The sequence below is a fragment of the Rhincodon typus genome, unplaced genomic scaffold (assembly GCF_021869965.1).
Source record: "Rhincodon typus isolate 14 unplaced genomic scaffold, sRhiTyp1.1 hic_rhity00000685, whole genome shotgun sequence".
In the NCBI taxonomy this organism is placed as follows: Eukaryota; Metazoa; Chordata; class Chondrichthyes; order Orectolobiformes; family Rhincodontidae; genus Rhincodon; species Rhincodon typus.
The window spans coordinates 14,597-39,122 of record NW_025966323.1 but is presented as its reverse complement, the minus strand read 5'-3'; the positions used below and the strand labels follow the sequence as shown (position 1 = coordinate 39,122).

At 41.2% G+C, this 24,526-nt stretch overlaps 1 long non-coding RNA gene across 1 annotated transcript; it reads left to right on the top strand.

Annotated features, from left to right (window-relative positions):
* Positions 1-30: 30 nt before the first annotated feature.
* On the top strand, positions 31-23,289 carry LOC125488401. Its single transcript, XR_007266312.1, has 3 exons — positions 31-158; positions 14,301-14,393; positions 23,163-23,289. It is a non-coding gene; the product is annotated as an uncharacterized LOC125488401 (long non-coding RNA).
* Positions 23,290-24,526: the final 1,237 nt, after the last annotated feature.

The following is a 24,526-nucleotide window of genomic DNA, read 5'->3' as shown; positions in this document are numbered from 1 at the left end:
GCCTCGGGGAGGAGGGGGCGGGGCGGGCGGTGAGCGGAGCTCGGTCGCCTGACAACAGGCCGGAAGGAATGTATGTGTACGGAAGGCAGTGCGGGTCAAGCAGCGTTCTCAGTTGGGTCTCACTAAATCGAAGTGGAAGAGAGTGTTGGGGTTGTGAGGTAAGGTGGCTTAGAGGGTCCTGAGGTTAGTGTTTGTGCCGGGCGGCGAGGAGAGGCAGACAGGGTGGGGATGTTGATCTGTCTTGTGTACCCCCGCCCCTTGAACCGACTGTTAGTGGTTAGTTTCAGGAAAGAGTTAAACTCCCGACTTGCCGCAACAGATCAGCTGTGAGCACTGCCTGTTCCTGCTCGGTGAAGGGATGAACCGTGGGGCTTTTTGTCTGTCAGCTCGCCGCCTCTGTCCTGAAGGTATTCACTGGACTGACGGGCATCGCCTTCTCGGTTTGTCGAGGGGGGGGGGGGGAAATGTGTCCAGTCTTTTGTGTTAATTTGTGGCCATCGGAAAACTTGCAGGTTTCTAGTTTAAATTTCGGCGATTAATCACCTTTTCTTCATGATTCATGATTTTTTTGAGGTGGTGGTTGGAGGAAAAGGGGATCCAGGAATGTATACGGACATTTCTAACCCACTGACAGAAATATTGGTGAAAAAAGGCGTTTGATCTGGGAATGTGAAGGGTGATTTGTATCAGTGATGGTTTTAATCTGTCAACTTGTTTGTCAGTCGATGCATTAATAATAAGGAAAAAGAGTGACTCCGGAGAACTTGTTAATTGAGCTTTTTGATCAGACAGTTGCAAATAAGTGTGTTATTTTGAATCCATCCTGTGAATTGTTTTGCTTGTTTTATTATCTGGAAAGAGGTTAGGACCCCATGACGACCATAGGAACGTCGTTATAAAGGGTTTTTGAAAAGTATTGGCATCAATTACTTAACCCACTGAGTTCTGAGTTTTACTTTATTGGGCCTACTCTCCAAGGCACGCTTGCATTTTCAGCACCAAATCACTGAAATAATATAACATGAAACTGCTATAAGTGCGTAAATACTCCCAAAAGTGAAAGAAAAAGCAGATGTTTTAAAGACAATGCTTGAAACAGCAGGTATCTAGAGATTGAAACCAAGTTCATGTTTCAGTTCTGTGGTCTTTCGTCAGAACGTTCATATTTTTATTTTTAATAAACTAAATTGTATATTTTTGCACCACAAATGAACCTCACTGAAGTTAATATCTGCATTCAGTGGTTGTAGGATATGCCTTGTTACTCTTTTTTTTAAGTTTTCTAACCTTATGATATTTGAGGTGGTATTTAAATTCATTACCTTTTCAAGTTTCCTGACTGCCAAGGCACCAAGTTTGTCTGTTTATAAAATCCAAGCAATTATTGTCTAGCAGATGTGGGAGACCATTCAACTAGATTTTGCACAAGTATAAATTTTTAGAGCATCTGAAAGTTCTTTATTAGGTATTCTATAGATATAAATTCATGTTACAGAAGGCATACAATATTGCATGAAACCAATACAGCCAATTATGATACATTGAGAGTAAAATCAGGTGTGAGCATACGCTGGACAAGGCCTTTGGTTTAGTTATGCATCATGTCTGTTTTTACTCATTTGTGGGTGTCATTGGCTGAGTGGGCATTTATTGCCCATCCTAGTTGCCCTTGAGAAGGTCGTGGTGAGCTGTTTTCTTGAACTGCTGCAGTCTACATGCTGTAGGTAGACCGATAATGTCATTAAGGAGGCAGTTCCAGCATTTTGAGCCAATGACAGTGAAGGAACGGCTATATCTTTCCAAGTCCAGATGGTGAGTGTCTTGGAGGGAACTTGCAGGTGGTGGTTTTCCCATGTATATGCTGTGCTTGTCCTTCTAGGTGATAATGTAGTGTCATACCGCATGGAAACAGACCCTCTGGTCTGACTTGGCTGTTCCAAACAGACATCCCAATCTGACTTACATTTAAATTGTACAATATATTTTTCTCCCACCCTGTCCTGAGGTTCTAAGATACAGCCCTGATATGCTGGATTGAATTTACTTTTCTTGGTGAATTTATCAGAAAACTGACATCATGCTCTCCTGCAATCATCAAGCTGACAGCAGCTTGACAAGTTCAACAAAAGACAGGAGTACCATTTTTTAAAACAAAAACTGTTTTGTAAAATCAACCTAAACAAAAGAAACTACAAAGAGATTAGGGATGAGTTGGCTGTGGTAGAGTGGGTAATGTCATCAAAAGGCGTGACAGTAGATGGACAATAGTTAATGTTTAAAGAATTAACGCATGCATTGCAATAATTCCTTCCAGATGGAAGACGATAACAGTAAAAATGGTCCAACCATGGCTTACAAAACAAATTAAGGACAGTATTAGATCGAGGGGGAAAAATAGACAAAGAGGTTGAACTTATAAGGAATATCAAAAAAGACTAAAAGAGCTTGTGTTAAAACAAAAAATAGTGCAGACAAATGTATACCCTTTTCTGTCTGAGCCAGGAGAATTTGATAATGGTGAACAAGGAAATGGCAGACACCAGATAATTTCCCAGAAAAGCTAAGAAGCAAGGGTCAATTGGAAAGGAGGAATTGAAGGAAATTAGTATTCATTTAAGAAAAGGCCAGAGAATATTAATGGGTCTGAAAGCTGATAATTCACCAGATCCTGATCATCTACATCCCAGAGTACTAAAGGAGGTAGCCTTGGAAACCGTAGATGCATTGGCTGTTATCTTCCAAACTTCTATGGATTCTGGAACAGTCCTAGAATATTGGAGGATGGTAAATATAACACCTCTTTTTTTTTAAAATGGAGAAAAGTTGAAATTACAGATTGGTTAGCTTAACATCAGTAGTAGGGAAAAGAGTCTGGTACAAAAAACAGTTCATTTAGAAAATTCCAAGTGAATTACCCAAAGTCAACATGGATTTATATAAGTGGAATCGTGATTAACAAACCTGGAGTTTTTTGAGGACAACTAGCAGACCAGATGAGGGAGAACTTTTTCAGGAAGTTTTTGATACTATCCCACAGAAGAGGTTACTGTGCAAAATGAAAGCACATTGGATGGGTGGAAATACACTGGCATATGTTGAGAACTGTCAGCAGACTGGAAACAGTAGGAAAAAACAACATTTTTTTTTGGATTGGAAGGCAACAATGAGCAAGTATCGCACAGATCAGTGATTCAACCAGTTATCCACAGTATATACTAACAATATAGATGAAGGAATCAAATGCAATGTTTCCAAGTTTGCCAACAATGCATAACTAAGTGGGGTTGGGAGTGATGAGGTGAACATAGAGGGTTTAGGGTGTTTTAGACATGTTGATTCCGGCAAATGCATGGCAAATGTTGCAGAATGTGGGTAAACTGTGGAGTTGTCCACTTTGGTTGGAAAGACAGAATGACAGAGTACAATTTAAATCGTAATAGATTGGGAAATGTTGGTGTACATAGTGACCTAGATGCCCTTGTACACCGGTCATCAAAAACATCCAGGTGCAACGATAATGGGTATGGAAGGTGCTGTGTGAAGAAGTCTTAGTGAATTTCTGTGGTGCATTTTATAGATCCACGCTGCTGTTACTGAGTGTCAGTGGTGGAGTGAGGGGATGTTTGTGGGTGTAGTGCCAATGAAGTGGGCTGCTTTGTCCTGGATGGAGTCAAGCTTCTTGAATGTTGTTGAAACTGCATAGATCTAGGCAAGTGGGAACTATTCCATCACACTCCACTCGTGTCTTGTAGATGGTGGACAGGCTTTGGTGAGTCAGGAGGTGAGTTAGCTGCTGCAAGATTTCTAGCCTTTGACCTGTACATGTTACCACTAAATTTATTTGGCTAGTCTAGTTCAGATTCTGATAGTCTCCAGCATATTGACAGTGATGGTTTAAGCGATGGTAATGCCATTGAATGTCAAGAGATGGTGGTTAAATTCTTTTATTGTTTATTACCTGGAATTTGTGCGGCAAGAATGTTACTTTCTACTTGTCAGCCTAAACCTGGATATTGTCCAGGTCTTGCTGCCTGAGTTTCATCAGCAGCAGAGATAGGAATAGGGACAAGGTTGAGCAACATGAGGAAGATGTAAGTAAGTCATTTATGTCTCTAGAAAATAGGTAGTAGGACAGTTGCTATCCATAATTTTGATCAATGCCACTTTAACATCTATATGTTCCATGAATATTGTAATTCTGGAGAGATCTGCAAAGGGCTTAGAAATCTTTGACTGCTTTTAGACCAAGGCCATCTGAAAATTGACAATTTTTGGTTGAGGAAAAGTGATCAAAAGTGATGCTGGAGAAGTTTGTCCCTTGAAACGTTCCAGTCAGTTAAAAAGCGGAAAAAGAATACCAGAATTTGTGGAAACGAGCCTTTGGCTGAGATGTAACCTCTTCCATTCTGATTTAGAAGGTGCAAGGTCCTGCCAAGTGAGGACTGGATATCCATATGTATTCTGGGTTGACGCACAGTCAGGATAAGACTCTGGTGGACCTCACTTTGTACTGGCCATGGAGCCCACCAAACAATCAGCTATATAGGACTGACCACCTGTCTTGTTGGTTAGTATAAGTGTGGTTGTGTCTATAGGCCACCACAAATGATCTTCAATCAGATTGGTTTGGAAGACCTTCTATTACTTCACTGCATTTTCAAAGGATGTGTGAATATAGAATAAAATATACTAAATAATGATTATTGAATATAGATATATTCAAAGAAAAAAGCTATTTGCATTCTGCCTGTTAATGATGATCTGTAGATGTAAGAATCATACGTAGAATTTAACTACGAGCTTTCTGGAACATAAATGTCATTCACTCCTCTTAGTCTCACTAATTGCAATTATTAATGCTAAAGGCAGGATTGAATCAGTATTAAAAATACAAAACATAAGATATCTCACAACAGCACAGTATATTTAAACCTTTCCCTTTTTAATGCCTTTCTTCAAAGTTTTTAACTTTAAGGCCATTGTCGTTTGCAATAGCCTGGTCCTTTAAACACAAATTAAACCTAAGTCTAACAATGTGTGCTTATTTTGCCATGATGCATCAGTTCTGTCCAGCCATCTCTTGTCATTGTTTGATAACTAGAGCTCAAAAGATTTTACCTTTTTTTTTCAATAATTTTCTCCTTCCATTGTTTTTAAACTAAAAAGTTTTCAAGATTTGTCCTTTGCAGGGTTAAAAGTTTTTTTTTTATCAAAGTTAGGACAGTGTTTCTGGTGACAGTTGTTGTTGCTTTGGTTTTGATTTGAAACCTTAAAATATATGTATTAAATATTTTCAGAAAGAGAGATTTAGGAGTCTTCCTCTCATGTTACTTCAAATTTAAAAAACACCAATTGAATTTTTTAAGCTGACTCATAATCTTATGTTTTGCTAACAAATTGCAATGAGATTATTAGATCTCTGCCATTGAGATGGAGACAACCTGATCAGCTGCCTCTGCCATGTCCCTCCCTTCAACTAATTCACTTGGCCAAACTTCCTTTAATGCTCCCTTCTACTCTAGTCCTGAACTTGCATTGATTTCTACTTTCTCCTCTATATCACATGGACAAGATGAGGCCTATCTTCTGTTCCTCAATCCTATTCACACTGAATTGCTGATCACCCAATTTACCCTTCTGAACCCCATGTTTGCTGATATTGTCAATGTTCTGTCATCTTCAGGTGTTGTCTTTTTATCCTTTTAAATCTATCATGATCACGCCTCTCTTCAAAAAACCTCAACCCCACTATCCTTGAAAAATACCATCCCATTTCTGACCTCTGTTTTCTTAAAAGTCATCTTAAAATTTGTTGCCATCCTTTCAAACATGGAGTTCCAGAATACGTTTAATCAGGTTTTTACCCTTGCCACAGTTCCAGAATAGCTTTTAGTCAAGACACAAATGACAACCTGTGTGACTAACAATTGTTTTTCTGAACCTGTCTGTGACCAAACACCGGCAAATGGGACAAGTGCAGTTTAGGAGACCTGGTTGGCGTGGGCGTGTTGGGCCAAAAGGCCTGTTTCCATGCTCTGACTGTATGATTCTATGATCACACCATTTTCCTTCAACATCTCTGTACAGTCATGCAGCTGGGTGGGACTGCTCTTAACTGATTTCATTTTCGTTGATCTAATTATAGCCAGATAATCCCTTGCAATGGATTTTGCTTCTGCACTGCTGTTTCTGATTTGTCCCCAAGTATCTATCCTTTGACCTTTCCTATTTCCCAACTGTAGCTACCCGTAGTAACATCGTTTGAAGGTACAATGTTAGTTTAGAGTGTGAACTGATGGCACCACCTCACCACCATGTCTTTGTGACTCCTCTATGATTGCCGGTTAACTATCATCCAGAAATCCAGCAGGAGTTTCCTTCAATTAAATATTGGAAAGACTAAAGCCATTGTTTTCAATCCCCACTCTAAACTCTATCCTTTTAGTTAATGGCTCTATTATTCCCTTCTGCCTGGTGTGGAATTATACCAGTCTGCTTACACCCTTGATATTACAACATTGGAACCTCTACAAACGTAATGTATTGCGCCACAGCTAAGATTATCTATTTACATCTCCCTCATGTTGCTCAACATTGTCCCTGTTCCTATCTCTATTGCTGCTGAAACCCTCGTTTGGGTTTTCATAACTTCACATTTGATTATTCCGATGTGTCTTGGCTTGTCTTTTCAACTTTGAGGTCATCAGAAATTTTGCTGTCCATGTTTTAACTCTCACTAAGTCCCTTTTCCTGCTTAACCTCCTGCTACCGTACCTATATTGGCTCCTAGTTAAGCAGCATCTTAATTGTAAAATTTTCATCCTTCAATGCCTTCACCCTTCATTATTTGAGGCCACCCCACAACTCTATTAAAATATCAGCAGTCCTCTAATTCTGGCTGCTTTTGCATCTCCTCCAATTTTTTCCTTCCTCTTGAGGTTGGTTGGCTTGCCGAGCTGATTTGTTGTTCTGCAGATATTTTGTTACCGTGCTTGGTAACATCCTCAGCGCAGCCTCTCATGAACACCAACTGGCTACAAGAAGACACGACCAATACTCACTCATCTCAATTCACATGGACAAGGAGAACCACCACTTCGACTGGGACAACACCAAGATCCTGGGACAGGCTAGGCAGAGACAAGCACGAGAATTCCTGGAAGCATGGCACTCCACGAAGCATGCTATTAATAAACACATTGAACTCGACCCCGTATACATTCCACTACGGAGGAAACCCGGAAGTGAGGCGATCCATCCCAACGGACCCCAGAGTCTAAAAACCAGGCGGGAAAACACACCGACGCTTCATCAGAGGCTGCGCTGAGGATGTTACTAAGCACGGTAACGAAATGTCTGCGGAACAACAAACCAGCTCGGCGAGCCAACCAACCTCAACACCCACAACCTGAGCAACAGATTTCCTTCCATTGTCATCAGTGCATGCCTTCAGTTGATGAGTCTCCAAGGTCTGGAATACTCTCCCTACACCTCGCTCATCCTGCATTTGCCTTCCTTAAAACAGTCCTCAAAACCTACCTCTTTGATCAAGCTTTTATTCATCTGATGTCATCTATGGGTTGGTGTCATACTTAATTTTGCAATGTTCCTGCTTTAGTATATTTCATTACATTGAAGGAATGTTACAGATATAATTTGGCAATCTTCTACACCAGTGTGACAGGTTGTAACAACAACTGAGATGTTGGGGGAGAGCATTTTCTTTTATTGACTTAGTTTTAATAAAAAGTTGAAGTTTGAAATCAGATGAAGGTGCTTTGGTAATGCATACAAAGGAGGAGAAGGGTTATTACAGGTTGAAGGTTAGGGACTTCTTGATAACCACCCTAGCGGAAGAAAATTGATGGGGGTGTGTTGAATAATTACAGAACATAGAACAGTATAGCACAGGAGCAGGTCCTTCAGCCCAGCATGTCTGTGCTGACCATGATGCCAGTATAATCAATTGCCATAGATAATAACTTAGTAAGTAATTTGCAAAGGAGATGAAATATGGCACATAATAGAAAATGTAAATGTGCCAAAGGAGTATGAGGGAAGTGTACTTGACTGGAAAGAAGGCTCTTGAGGTTCACCTTTTCTTTTACCTGAAATTCACAACAGAAATAGTTTGTGGCTCCTGTCCCCACATATCATGCCACACTACCCATCTCTTCTCACCTATTTTTAAAAAAAGAGAAGCAGTGATGGAGACAAAATCACAAAGACTGAAGGAATAAAGGTAGTAATGGCAAGAAGAAAATGACAAAGATGGCAAAGAGACCATTGGTATGGGAAAATAGATATGTTACTTGACTAGTAATCTAGAGATATGAGATTAAAGTTCATGGGGAATTTAACTTCAATTAACAAAAATATCAATCTTACATGTAATTGACTCCAGATGTTCTGCAATGTGGTTGACTCCCAACTTCTTTCTCAAATGGCTTACAAGCCCCTCTGTTGTACCCTTGAAGGCACCATGGGCAATAAATGCTGGCTTTGCCAGTAATGGCCATATCCCATGAATCAATGAAGAAAAGATTGTTGGTTTGCTGTGTGCTGCCACGACAGATCAATGAGTTTAGATGGAAAATCTCACGTTTGTTATTCATTGTGTTAATATTTTTTTCCTCCATTATGAATTTGCATTCCACTGGAGTTAAGTTAACCAAAAATTCAGCTGGAATTTAAAAAAACAGTATGAGTAAAAGTGATCATGAAGCTGTTTGTATTGCAATGAACACAACTTGTTCAGGGATGTCCTTTTTTTTTTAAAGAAGATGATTAGCTGGCCTGAAACAGAACATGAGAAATAGATGCAGGGATAGAGTATACAGTCACTCAAGTCTACTGTACCATTCATAATGATCATGGCTGATCTTTGTCTTTAATTCCATTTCTCCACCTGATCCCCTTGTTCCTTGATTCCCTTAGAATTCAAATATTATCCATTGCAGTCTTGAATATATGCAACAACTGAACATGCATGGCTCTCTGGGGTAGAGAATTTCAAAGATTCACAATCCTGAGTGAATTAACATGTGTCCTCTCAGCCCTAAATGATTGGCTCTCTTTTAACCTGAGACTGACCCCTTGTTCTAGAAACTCCAGCCAGGAATGAAGTCTCTTGGCATCTATCCCATCAAATCCTCTCTGGATTGTATATGTTTTAATCTGGCTACCTCTCTTCTTGATTTGAAAGTTTTTAGGCATAAAATTGCTCAATCTTTCCTCACAGGACAACCTTTTAACCTAGAAGCAGAGGAAATGCCTAAATGGTTGTTTCCCTGATTGGCAGAAGGCGATAAGTGGAGTTCCACAATGGTCTGTGTTGGGTGCTTAACTTTTTAAAATTTATGTTAATGTCTTAGATGACCGAATTTGCAGTTGACATAAAGATAGGTGGGACAGTATGTCGTAAAGGGGGTACAAGCTTGATGCAGATGGAAATTTATAGGTGACTGGACAAAAATCTGGCAGATGGTGCATCATGGGGGCAAAAATGTGAAGTTGACTGCAGTAGGAAGAAATTTTTATAAAAGGAGTATTACTTAAACAGAGAATAACTGCAGAATTTTGAGGTGCAGAGGGATCCAGGTATTCTCGTGCATGAGTTGCATAAATTTTAATATTGAGATCTAGCACATAACTAAGAACACTAATGGAATTTATTTTACTCATTCATGGGATGTGGGCCTTGCTGGCTGGACCAGCATTTATTGCATCACCCTAGTTGCTCTTGAAGGTGGTGGTGAGCTGCTTTTTTTTTGAACTGTGGCAGTCCACGTGCTGTAAGTCAATAAACAATGCTGTCATGGAGGTAATTTCAGGATTTTGGACCAATGACACTGAAGAAATGGCATTTTATTTCCAAGAAGGTATGGTGAGTGGGTTGGAGGGGATCATAGAGGTGTCAGTTCCCAGGTATCTACTGCACTTGTCCTTCTAGATGGTCGTGGGTTTAGGAGATGCTACCTCAGGAACTTTGGTGAATTTCTGAATCCTGTAGTTTGTAGTTTATATACATTGCTGCTCCTGAGCACCAGTGGTGGAGAGCGTGAATCTGGTGCCAATCAAGTGGGCTGCTTGTCCTGGATGGTGCCAAGCTTATGAAGTGTTGTTGGAGCTACACTCATTCAGACAAGTGGGGAGTATTCCATCACACTCCTGACTTGTGCCTTGTGGATAGTGGACAGGCTTTGGGGAGTCAGGAGGTGAGTCACTTGCTGCAGTATCCCTGTCCTCTGGCCTGCTTTTGTAGCCACTGTATTTATCTGGCTAGTCCAGTTCAATTTCTGGTCAGAACATTGATAATGGTGGATTCAGTGATATATGAAGGTCAAATCCAGGTGGAAATTATATAGTGAATGGCGCAACCCTTAGGAGTATTGATATGCAGAGGGATCTGGGTGTGAAGGTCCACAGATCACTGAAGATGGCAGCGGAGGTAGATGAGGTAGTTTAAAAAAAGGCCTATGGCATGCTTGCCTTCATTGGAAGGGGCATTCAGTATAAGGATAGGCAAGTTATGCTGCAGCTTCATAGAACTTTAATTAGGCCACACTTGGAATATTGCGTACAGTTCTGGTCACCACACTGTCAGAAGGATGTGGATGCTTTGGAGAGGGTACAGAAAAGGTTTACCAGGATGTTGCATGGTATGTGGGGATTTTAGCAATGAAGAAAGGTTGGATAGACTGGGTTTGTTTTCACTGGAAAGCAGGAGGTTGAGGAGCAACCTGAAAGAAGTTTATAAGGTTGTGAATGGCATGGATAGAGTAGAAAGTATGAGGCTTTTTCCCAGGGGGGGGGGGGGGTAAATTACTAGGGGACACAGGTTCAAAGTGCGAGGTGAGGGGGAGGAGGGGAGTTGAAAAAAGATGAGAGGCAAGTTTTTCACACAAAGGGTGGTGAGTGCCTGGAACGCATTGCCAGAGGTGGTGGTGGAAGCAGACACAATAGTAGCATTCAAGAAGCACCAGGACGACTACATGAATAGGAAGGGAATAGAGGAATATGGATCCTGTAAGTGGACACGGTTTTAGTTTGGAAGGGCAAAATATGTCGGTGAAGGCTTGGAGGGCCAAAGGGCCTGTTCCTGTATTGTATTGTTCTTTGTTCTTTGCTATAACCATCGAATGTCAAGGGGCAAGAGATGTTCACTGCCTGGCATTTGTGGCATGAATGTTACTTGCTGCACAAATGTGGATGCTATCTTCTATTACGAGTGAAATTAAACGTAAGAGTGAGGATGTTTTGCTTCCATTTAATAGAGCATTGGTGAGACCACATCTTGAACACTATGCAGTTTTGGTCTCCTCATTGAAGGATCATTGTAAATATATTGAAGGTGGTTCAGGAAGATTTATGAGATTGATCTGAAATGAACACGTCCTCTTATGCTGAGCAGACTGTTGTTTTTTCCCCACTCTGCTGAGTAGAGCGAGAGGTGACTCTTTTGAAACGCATAAGTTCCTGAACCCTGTTGTCAAGGTGGACACGAAAAAGATATCTCCTATCCTTTTCCAGTCCTATCCTGTGGTTCAGTCCTAGGACAAGAGGGAAACTGCTTCAAATTTAGGCATAGCTTTTTGAGGATAGAGTGGAGGTTTGTTTACTCCACTTGGACCAGTTGTATGATCCTTTTGATCTCTCTGCCGATAAAATGTGTTTGTGTGCTGTCCTCTCACTGCACCTGACAAAGAGGCTGCGCTCCAGAAGTTTTCAATTTCAAATAAACCTGTTGGACGATAACCTGGTGTTGGGTGACTTTTGATTTTAGTCATCGAATGAGTGCACAACAATGGAACACAGACCCAAGGTAACCTTGCAAAAATCTTACTGGTATCTAGAGACTGCAACAAAGGTTGGGAGAACTGTGACAAAATTGTCCAGAAATGTTGACATTGTCATACACACAAAATCATGTTCATTAGTCCACGTTCTAGATTCCGCCATCATCTCTATATCTCATCGGAGATACAAGACTGATAGATAAGAGGCAAGAGTGTATTGGATGATTTCGTGACCTTACGGACTCCTCAATATTGACTCCAGAGCTCATGAAATCCCAGTCTCAGGCCAAGCATGTGCAAGGAAACACATTGTTGATGAATCTGTACCCTTACACATTGAACATCACTTAGAGGAAGCACTAAAGGTAGCAAGGACATGAAATTTACTGAGTGGAGATTCAGCAGCATTCGGAGAGATATGAAGAAAACTGGAAGTAATCAGGTACACTTGGTATCTTTCAGCATTTGGTATGTTTTCTTGGAACACTGAGTATTGGAAGACAAATGAAGAAGTGGCAGTAACAGGCATAGATTCTACTAGTGTTGAGTGAAATGGGGTCCTGGAGAAACTGAAGCAACGTTCCTTGGCCTATATGGACTTGAGGGCACTGCTGCATTTTGCTCCTGCATTGTAAGCCTGATACCTTGCTTCTATCAGTTTTAAGTGCAAAACAAGCTTTAGTATTGCAATTGCTGATGACATTACTTCTTTGTTAACTGCAGAGTAACAAATTAGAATGTTCACAATTAAGCTAATGCTGGCTAACTTCTGAAACCACCATTAAAGCACTAATTGGGCTGGTTTGCTTCATTGAGAACTTAAGAAAATTCTTTTTTCACAAGAACTCTCAAATGACCTTTCCATGATAATTAGGAGAAAAACATTGATTTTATCACGCAATTGGGAAATTGTTTTTTTTTCTAATTATGTTCTTGCTGACTGTTTCTGTGTCTCAAGTTCATTTTATTAATTATTTGATAATGGTTGAAATGTGAAATTTTATCTGGGTTTCGTGTTTCCCCCATTTCAAGTATAGAAATGCAGTAACGGAATGAAATGATAAAGCTTGTTCAGAAATTGGGAGATTGATGATGGATCCTGGAAAATAATGCAACCCACATTCTTGGATTGTAGAGATGTGGTTCTTAACTCATTACATTTTTGGGGAGCAAATTTTCAATTGAAACTCAGGAATCTGGTATCTTTAAAGTAAATGAACTCAGATAATAGCAGAAGTAAATCACGTAGGAAGTCTGCATCCCCAATTTTTCTGTCTGGCAGTGGTAGCAACAACCCTGAAGACCAACGATGCCAGGACACTTGTAGGAGCTCTAATGATGTCCTCCTTGAAGAGACAGTGTGCAGTAATGGACATCTCTCACTCATTGTTGGCTTCGAAATCTTATCTTTTGTTTTAGGCTTCTTGCAGCTTGAAACATTCTGGTACTTGGTTCTTCAATTGTGGGTTTCCTCATGTGGTGTTTTACTGAGTTTCCTGATGCCATATCATTTCTGTTGTTTGCAATGGCAAGCTCTCCCTTGCTACAAGAAATCCGATTTAAAGCTCAATCTGTTTAATGAGTTACTTCAACCCAGAAATGCGTTGCAGGCAGGGAATTAGGCTAAAGCCTTCCCTTGGCAGAATAAGGAAAATTCAGCCTGAAAAATTTTAGTTTCAATGAGAAAGAGATGTAGAATCATAGAATACAGAAGAAGCTCTTCTGCCAAAAAATATACTATCTATTCTAGTCTCACTTTCTGACATAACCTTGAACATTTTGACAGTTCAGTGCTCATCCAAGTACTATTTAAAGGTTTTGAGGGCTTTCTGCCTCAGGTAGTGTCCCAGGCGGTGCAGTCCCCACTGCCTTCTGTGTGAGAGTTTTCTCAAATCCACGCCACCACGCCCCCCCCCCCCCCCCCCCACCAACCTCCTGCCTTTCACTTTATAATTATACCTCTTTGTTCTTTACCCTTTGACTGAGGGGAACAGCTGCGTTTTACTCATCCTGTCCATGCTCCTCATTATCTTATACACCTTCATCAAGTTTCCCCCCCCGCCCCACAAAACCTTCTCCCTGTTAAAAAAAGCAACCCCAAGCTGTCCAATCTCTTTATCGCTGAAATGCTCCATCTCAGGCAACATCATTGTGAATCTCCTTTACAACCCTTCCAGTGCAAGTACAGATAAAATGATTTAACATTTTCTGAAGTCATTTTTTGTCAGCTTTTTATATTTTTCTATAATTCACCTTTCAAGGTTAGGTGCTTTTTGTTTTTGAAAAAAAGCATCTTATTGTTGGCTCCACATTTTGTCTGTACCTTCTATCAACCAACACTTATTGTAACATGTTTATGGGCAAGCATTTTTGTATTAGTAGTATTGCTGTCTCACTTTCTCTGTGAAGATTGAACTTTATCTTTACATTTTATATACCTCCTGAATCATTGCCAGTGACTCTGGCAGTGTTTAATGTTTAGCTTGTATTTTGTATTGCTAGAAACAGAAAGAAGGTTGTAACAGAAAAAAATTGTGAAAAACACTTCTGATAAGAAATGTCATCGGCTCAGAAGACAAGCTGCTGTAAGGTGAGGTGAGTGTGACATTCCTTGACATCAAAGCAGCACTTGACTAAGTATGACACTAAGAAACCCTAACAAAACTGGAGTTGATGGTAATTGTGGGGTAAACTCACAACTAGTTGGAGTCCTACCAGACATAGTTAGGATCTTTGAAGATAGCATGAACTGCAGATGTTCGAGTCAGTCAATACAGTGTGGAGCTGGAGGAACACAGCAGATCAGGCAGTATCAGAGGAGCGGAAGAGTCAACGTTTCGTGTCGGGACACTTCCTCAGTACTGATAAAGGGTCTCAACCCGAAACATCGACTCTCCTCCTCTGATGCTGCCTGATCTGCTGTGTTCCTCCAGCTCCACACTGTATTGACTGTGATCTTTGAAGGCCAATCATCTCAATACTACATAAGTGCTAGAAAATGATGCTGTTCAAAGAGAACGTCACGATCTCCCCTTCATGTTCATTGGACTGGTGTTGCCATTACTTAATCCAGAATCATCAATTACCTTGGGGTTATTATTTTCTATAAACTGAATTGGACCAGCCATATAGATACAGTGGCAACAAGAGCAGGTAAGAGTCTGGAAATTCTGCAGTAAGTGACTCGCCTCCTTACTTCCCAAAGCTTAGGCACCATCTGCAAGACTCAAGTCATGGATATGATGGAATACTCGCCACCTGATTGCATGAGAACGGCTTCAACAACTCTGAAGCTCAGAACCATCCAGGACAAAGCAGATGTCTTCTTTATTATATCTTTTAGTATTCACCCCCTCCACCACTGGCACATAATGCACAGTGAATGCCATCTGCAAGATTCTTTAATAGCTGTGTCTAAACAATGACGTCTACCACCTAGAAGATTATGCAAGTGCATGGAAACATCACTATCTGCAAGTTTCCCTCTAACACACAATACAGTTTATCCACTGTCATAAAATGTGGCCCTGATTAGTGCATCATAGAAGAAGACTATATATCTTTCACTGTGAGCAGTGCTAGTCGGCAAGTATAAATGACTTGAATGTATAGTTAGTAAGTTTGCAGATGATATCAAAATAGGTGGTGCAGTGGACAGTGAAGAAGGTGACTTCAGAGTACAACGGGAACTTGGTCCATCTGAGTAATGGGCCAAGGAGTGGCAGATGGTGTTTAATTCAGATAAATATATTTTCATAAGGTAAACCAAGGTAGGACTTATACAATTAATGCTAGGGTCCTGTGGAGTGTTGCCAAACAGAGACCTAAGAGTGCAGGTTCATAGTTCCTTGGAAGTGGCATAGTAGATCAGGTAGTGAAGAATGCATTTGGCACGCTTGCCTTCATTGGTCAGAACACTGAGTACAGAACTTGGGATGTCATGTTACAGCTGTACAGGACATTGGTGAGGCCACTTTTGGAATACTACATTCAATTCAGGCCTCCCTGCTATAGGAAAGATGTTCTGAAACTTGAAAGGTTTCAGAAAAGATTTCCAAGAATGTTGCTGGGACTTGAGGGTTTAAGCTATAGGAACAGTCTGAATAGGCTGAGGCTTTTATCCCTGGAGTGTCAGAGACTAAGGGATAACCTTATCAGTTTATAAAATCATGAGGGATGTGGATTGGCCAAGGTCTCTTTCCTAGGGTGGGGGAGTCCAAAACTAGAGGGCGTAGGTTTAAGTTGAGAGGAGAAAGATTTAAAAAGACCCTTAAGGGTAACTTATTAACACAGCATGGTGCATGTATGGAATACGTTGCCAGAGGAGCTGGTGAAGGTGGGTACAATTACAACATTGAAAAGGCATCTGGATGGGTACATGAATAGGAAGGGTTTAGAGGGATATGGGCCAAAAGCTGACAAGTGCAACTAGGTCAGATTGGGATGTCTGGTCAGTGCGAATGAGCTGGACTGAATGGTCTGTTTCTGTGCTGTATGACACTATAAGTAGTCAGTGTTAGTTACATTGACAAGTACCCTGACTTCCACAATTCTTGGGACAATAACCAAATATATCACCCCTGAACAAGTCTCAATAAAATTTCACACCTAAATTGATGTCCTTGGGGTGAGGTGGGATTTAGGGTATGTGGAACATTGTCTGCATTGCAGTTCTTCCATGGATAACCCAAATCTTCTCTACATACCCTTGTCATTTCACATCATTATAAGATAACTTAGAAGGATGAACAGGTCTGCATGTTCAAGTGCTGTGTGCACATGGAATATTTTGAAATTTTCAGACCAATTCAACGTGTCATAAGCTACAAGTTCCCAGCTGTTGCTCAACAGAATTTCCTTATTTCAGCAATTGATTTGTACTCTGTAATAACAATAGAGCATTTCTTCATATGAAATCTCCAGGAAAGAGACTGATGTCAAAATCAGATGTTGGAAATTACGGCAATAATTGACCTGGAAGGAGCACACTACAAGTGCTATGAGTGATTAAGTGTTTGAGTGCTGTGACTATAAAGTGATAAAATTTGATTAGCTCATTGTTAGTGAGGCTAAATACTTTTCCTCCTACTGCACTTATTACCATTACAATGTTGATCTTCTTTACTATCTCTGTGAATGTACTTGAGCAGCTTTCTGCTATATATAAAATAAATTGCATGTTGGATTTCTGGACCATTGACAGTTTTTGTTTCCTGCTGTAGATAGTGTTCTCTTGACCATGGGAATTTATAGCACCTAAGCAGGCCAATCAATCTGTTTCTCAATGCCTGCGAATACTATGCTGGATGTACTCGGCATCAGAAAGGTGACTAGAAATGCTAGTTCCATTTTTCTTGCCATGCCTGCTGCCAGGGCTGCTGAGTGTGTGCAGTGCTTCTGTGTTTTTTTTTAATTTAAAAATTCTAGTATTTAATTCCTTGTGAATCCTATCCAAAAAAGGTCATTGAAGGAACATCTGTTTCTTCTTTCCATCTCTCTATGCTGACCACTTTTGAATTGACTGATCTATCAGTGGATTTTCTCCACGTATTCACCCTACTGAATGTCGACCACGTGTACCACATTTATGTAGGTTATCAGGATAGGTGACAATGCACAGTAATCCTCTCAACAATGATGTGCATGGTGGCCAGACCCGAGGGGCAGCGTGGCTTTCTGCTGTTCCAAATTCATACATCGGAACGCATGCTATCTCAAAACAATCGTTTTGCATTTCTAGCATCATGTGTGCTGTTTCCTTCTTATGGCTTTACTGTTTGTTGTCATGACTTCAGATTAAAAACATTACTGCAGTTTACTTGAATGCAGATTGTCATGCTCTATACTTTATATTTTGAGGCTAGTCAGCATGAACATGTTTTGTTGGAAAGTGATTCAGTAGTTTGAAGAGTTACCTGGCTAAAACAGCTGTTATCCAGGAAATGGTTTTCTCTATTTTTGGGGTGGTGGGGGAGGAGATCAAAACAAGTTCCAAGAAACGACACTGACAATGAAGCATTTCACAATTTGTTCAGCTCCTTTTTAAACATTTGCAGTGAATCCACAGTTGCTGCATCAGCTGGCAGTTTGTTCCAATGATCTGCTGCAGAATGAAGCAGAATGTTTTCTCACCCAGTGCTATGCTTAAATAATTTGTATGTGTCCCTTTAGTACTTGATTCATATTGTATATCTTTGAGGCCACCATAATTAGTATTTAGTAATCTATTTTAAATATCTTGATCAAATCTCCCCAAAGTCTTTTTTTGAGGGGCTGTTTTTCCTTTTATGTAGTCAATGCCTGTACTCAGCATCAGGATAGCTTTCACTATGAAAGCTGAAATAGTAATTCCATCCTGCATAGCAGTCACTGATAGAAACTCATAGACAGGAAAATAGCAAATGCCGTATTGCATCTGTCTCTTAGTCATGTTCAAATTTGAGAATCCTAATCTCCATGCATTACTGGCATTGTACCTCATCAGAGGCTGAACAACTGTCTTTAAAAGATGACCCTGGGCCAATTCTGAGAAATCCCTCGCTGACACACAACATCTCTCTAAAAAGAGATCAAAAACAAGTTCCAGGAAACCACAGTGACCATGAAGCATTTCACAAACATCCCATGTAGTTTTTATGACAATCAACCTCAACCATTAATTTGTTCAGCTCCATTTTTAAACATGAATCCACACTTGTGTGGCATGAGCTGACCTTTTCTCCATGATCTGCTTCGAAAAGAAAAATCTTTCGTTTAACCTAGTTCTATGCTTAAATAGTTTGTACGTGTCCCTTTATACTCAACCTACTTAATTCACATAGTACCTTTTGACAGCCATGAATATATACTGTTTTAAAATTTGAATCAAATCTCCCTGAAGTGTTTTTTCAGAGTAAAATGATCCAGTTCATTAAAAATATCATGATTCTTATCATTCCAGCTAAAGTTACAACCAGGTCAAGTTAGATACCAGAATTAAATCAGGCTTGATAGATTATATTTTTTAAAAGTTTTATATAGTTGTCTCTTGCTGAAACATAAACATACCAGACTACAGATTTGGTTTTAACAAGAAAACAGAGGTTTCATTTAAGTCCTCCTCATCTCTGTCTTAAACGGGTGACCCTTGTTCTGAGATTATGCCCTCTGGTTCTAGATTTTCCCACAAGTGGCAACAACCTTTCTGCGCCTGTCAAGTCCCTGAAGAATCTTGTGTGTCTGAATAACTTCACTTCTCATTGGAATATCGAAGAATGAGTAAAAGGCCAAACTACTAACCTCTCTTCATTAGATAGTCCCTCTATACTCTTTATGAACCTAGTGAACTTTCTCTGGACTGCCTCCAATCCATGATATCATTGCAGGTTACTAAGGGGCCCAAAACTGTTCACAGTATTCCATTTGTGGCCTGACTCATGTCTTATAGTTTTAGCAAGACTTGCTGAGTTAAATACTCCATTCCCTTTAAAATAAAGCCCAACATTCCATTTGTCTTCCCCATTACGTTACTTGTTTTGTATGCGAGCTTTTTGTGATTTTATGTATGAGGACTTGCTCTACTGTGTGAAACCCCACAAGATAAACAAATTTCCACTGACTCTCCAGAAGACCATTGGACATCTCTCCTCTCCTATGCATATAGCTTTAAAATTGTGGTTCTAAAAAGACTGACCTAGTTAATTATTAACCTCTTCTCAAAAACAAAACCCCAACACCCTTCTGCCACAAATTTGATATCCACAACATTGAAAAACGTAATATATATTAGAGTTCACTTTTCATCACAAAAACAAAAGCCTGATATTCATGTAGAATACTGTTCTCAAACTTTTCCAGGCTATCCAGTTTTTCACATCAGTGTTTACAGTGGTGAAGGATATGGATGCTTGAGATCTTTGAAAAAGTGTCCATACTACAGAGGAGGTGGTGCTGGACGTCTTAAAATAGATAAAGGTGGCTAAATCTCCAGGACCTGATCAAGTTTACCCCAGAACTTTATGGGAAGCTAGGGAAGTGATTGCTTGGTCCTTTGCTGAGACATGTGTATCTTTGATAGCCATGGGTGACGTGCCAGAAGACTGAAGGTTGGTCAATGTGCTTCTATCGTTTAAGAAAAATGATAAGGAAAAGCGAGGGAATTACAACGGTGGTCCTGATGTCAGTGGTGGGTATGTTGTTGGACAGGATTCTGAGGGACAGGATTTACGTGTCTTTGGAATGGCAAGGACAAATTGGGCAGAGCTATGGACGTACGCTAGGAGATAGCGAGAACTGCAGATGCTGGAATCTGAGTCGAAACAGTGTGGAGCTGGAGGAACACGAGATCCGGCAGCATTAGAGGAGTAGGAGTGTCAATGTTTCGGGCCTAGATACTTCAGCTGGGAAACTAATAGAGGGAAGAGGGATGGGGCTGGGGGAAGGTAGGTGAGATAGCGATAGGTGAATGCAGATAGGGGTAGTGGGGATTGGTCAGTGGGAAGGGTAGGGCAGATAGGTGAGGAAGGAGATGGACAGGTAGTGTCACGTCAAGTTGTCTATATGGACTTCAGCAAAGTGTTCGACAAGGTTCCGCATTAGGTACAAAATTGACTTGAAGGTAGGAGACGAGGGTGGTGGTGAGGGCTGATTTTTGGACTGGAGGTCCGTGACCACTAAATTAAACTCAATCTGCCATTCCTCGGCTCATTGGCCCGTTGCACTCTTGTTCAGTATCCACTACACCACCAATTTTGTTATCGTGCAAACTTACTAACCATACATCTTATATTCACATCCAAATCATTTACATAAATGACAAAACACAACAGATCCAACACTGTTACTTGTCGCACACAGCTAGTCACACCTCCAGTGCAAAAAAAACACTTCACCACCTTCCTCTGTCTCTTGTCTTCAAGCCAATTTTGTATCCAAATGGTTATCTCTCCCTGGATTCCTCGTGATCTAACCTTGCTAGCTAGTCTACGATGTGGAAGGTTGTTGAACACCTTGCTGAAATACATAAAAGGAGAGGCCATTGGATTTGGTGCTTGGCAATGAACGGGGCCAAGTGTTAGACCTGTTGGTAGGAGAGCATTTTGGCGGTAGCGATCATAACTCTGTTACTTTTACAATAGTCATGGAAAAGGATAGGTACATACAGCAGGGTAAGGTTTATAATTGGGGGAAGGGTAATTATAATTCTGTTAGGCAAGAACTGGGTAACATAAAATGGGAACAGATGCTATCAGGGAAGAGCACTATTGAAATGTGGAGATTGTTTAAGGAATGCATACTGCGTGCGATCGATATGTTTGTCCCTAGCAGGCAGGGAAGAAGCGGTCGAGTGAGGGAGCCTTGGTTCTCAAGAGAGGTTGACTGACTGGTTAAGAGGAAGAAGGATGCTTGTATAAGGTTGAAGAAACCAGGAATGGAAAAGGCTCTAGAGGGATACAAGTTATGCAGGAAGGAGCTGAAGAAAGGGCTTAGGAGAGCTATAAGGGAGCATGAGAAAAATCTTGGCAGATAGGATCAAGGAAAACTCCAAGGCTTTTTACACGTACGTGAGGAATAAGAGAATGACCAGATAAAGGGTAGGGCCTATCAAGGATTGTAAAGGGAATTTGTGCATGGAGCCCAAAGAGATAGGAGAGGTCCTTAATGAATACTTTTCTTCGGTATTCACAACTGAGAGGGACCTAGTTGTAGAGGAGGACAGTGTGAAACAGGCTGGTAGGCTAGAGGAGGTGGATGTTAGTAAGGAAGATGTACTAGGAATTTTGAGGAACTTGACAGATAATTCTCCCTAGCCTGATGGGATTTATCCAAAGATTCTATGGGAAGTGAGGGAAGAGATAGCAGGGCCTTTGGCGATGATCTTTTCGTCCTCGGTGTCCACGGATATAGTGCCGGAAGATTGGAGAGAGGCAAACGTCATTCCCTTGTTCAAAAAAGGAAATAGGGATAACCCTGGAAATTACAGGCCAGTTAGTCTTAGGTAAGTGGTGGGCAAATTATAGGAAAGGGCTCTGAGAGATAGGATTTATGATCACTTGGAAAGGCAGTTTGATTAGTGATAGCATGGATTTGTGACGGGTAGATCATGCCTCTCAAACCTTATTGAATTCTTTGAGGAGGTGACCAAACACGTGGATGAAGGTAGAGCAGTGAATGTGGTATACATGGATTTAAGTAAGGCGTTTGATAAGGTTCCCCATGATAGGCTCATGCAGAAGATAAGGAGGCATGGGATAGGGGGAAATGTGGCAGATTGGATTCAAAATTGGCTGACGCTTAGAAGACAAAGGGTGGTAGTGGATGGAAAATACTCAACATGGTGCTCAGTTACGAGTGGTGTACCACAAGGATCTGTTCTGGGTCCTCTTCTATTTGTGATTTTTGTAAAAGATTTGGACGAAGGAGTGGAAGGGTGGATTAGTAAATTCATGGACGATACGAAGGTGGGTCGAGTTGTGGATAGTGTGGAGGGCTGTTCTAGGTTATAAAGGGACATTGATAGAATGCAGAGCTGGGCTGAGAAGTGGCAGATGGAGTTTAACCCTGAAAAGTGTGAGGTGATTTCATTTTGGAAGGACAAATTTGAAAGCAGAATACAAGGTTAACGGAAAGATTCTTGGCAGTGTGGAGGAGCAGAGGGATCTTGGGGTTCATGTCCACAGTTCCCTGAAAGCTGCCACCCAGGTGGATAGAGTTACTAAAAAGGCGTGTGGTGTGTTAGCTTTCGTTAATAGAAGGATTGAGTTCAAGAGCTGTGAAGTTATGCTCCAGCTATACAAAAGCCTGGTTCGGCCACATCTGGAGTATTGTGTCCAGTTCTGGTCGACTCATTACAGGAAAGATGTGGAAGCGTTGGAAAAGGTGCAGAGGAGATTTACCAGGATGTTGACTGGAATGGAGGGAAGGTCCTACGAGGAAAGGTTGAGAGAGCTGGGGCTTTTCTCTTTAGAACAACGAAGGATGAGAGGTGACTTGATAGAGGTGTACAAAATGATCAGAAGTATAGATAGAGTGGACAGCCAGAGACTTTTTCCTAGGGTGGAGGTAGCTATTACGAGGGGGCATAGTTTTAAAGTGAGTGGAGGCAGATATAGGGGAGACGTCAGAGGTAGGTTCTTTACTCAGAGAGTGGTCGGGGCATGGAATGCATTGCCAGAGCGGGTAGTGGAGTCGGCCTCATTTGGGGCATATAAGTGGCTATTAGATAGGCATATGGATGATAGTATAAGGTAGGGGGTGGAGGTTAGATAGACCTTGGGTTTAGGGTAAAAGTTCGGCACAACATTGTGGGCCGAAGGGTCTGTACTGTGCTGTATTATTCTATGTTCTAATCGTAAATGTGCCATTCTTCACTCATCTGGCTTTTAGATGACTCCAGATCCATACTGATGCCCTCTGAAATGGCCCAGCAAGCCACAAAAGACAGTTCATGACAACCTTCTGACAGGTCAGAGATAAGTTAGCCTTAACAATGATGACAGCCATATCCCTTGAATGAATACTGCTGCTCAGCTTTGTGCTCAAAACTCATTGAATTATTTTTATCTAGTTTCTGTCCATGTGTACTCAAGGACGGGGTACAGGAGTACAGTGTACAATGTCACCACACAGGGCACCATCTTAGGTACAAAGTACCTAGATACAAAGTCTTTGTTACAGAAGTACAAAAATAAAAAAAAAATTGAAAAATTCAGCACTACAGTCGTCTTAGTCTAAAAGTAGAAAAATAAAATTTAAGTCGTCAAACATTACAGTCCATTCTTAAGCCATGGGCCTGCAGTCGCTCCAAGCTGGGCTTTCCCTAACAGAGCTAGCTCTCCCGTGCGCTGGGCATGCTTTCACCTGCACTGGGCTAAAAGACTTGCTGTTGCTCGCCAGCCGCCTTCGCCACCAACTGCCACTGCTGACCTCCATCAGGCACGGCAGGCTTTACCGTCACTTCCATGGCTTCGGCCCAAAACATTGCTGTACTGCTGCCGCTATCCTTTGCCGCCAGCTGCTCCCACCATTCTGCACACGTACTGGGCCCCAGCTGCTGCCACGCTCTGTTGCTGCGTTAGCCAACTCGCTGCAAAGTCCCCTCTGGTACTGCTCCGGATATCGATGAAGCTGCGATGCCGCCAAACACCAGAGTTCCGCTCGGGCACACCTATTGACTCATGGCGCACCGTCAAAGTCCACCTACAGCTGCCGTTGCTGCCACTGCCTCTATTACCAGGAAGATAAGTAGAGAAAGAAAAAACAAGAAGAAAGAAAAGCTGCCGAAGGAGCTGCAGTTAGGAGCCCTGCTCCACCACCACGTCTATACTTCAAAGTTAGTGTAGTTGGTAGCGTGCTGTGACTGAGACCCTAGCACCATATTCATATTAGCCACGGTTTAAAGTAGACCACTCCATTCTTCTATGCCATATCTCTTGGATGGTACTGCCTTAGTTAGGTTTCACTTTTGTGTTGGTAATCTGTAATTAACTTCCAGTGAATTACTGTTGTTTTGAAAATGTTCCATTTTTAGGCTCCATCCTATTTGTTGACTGCATGCATCTCCATGGTGACTTGTCCACGATAACAACTGGTCTTGCTTTTCATTTTTGGGATTGTGGGTTCAATTTTCAAATGGATGTGCACACCACTCAGTTGCCTCAGTAGATCATACTGTGGACAGACCTTGAGTTGAATGGATTTCAATGATCCGGATTTGTTCCATCATGTGCAATTATGGTCGTACCTTTACC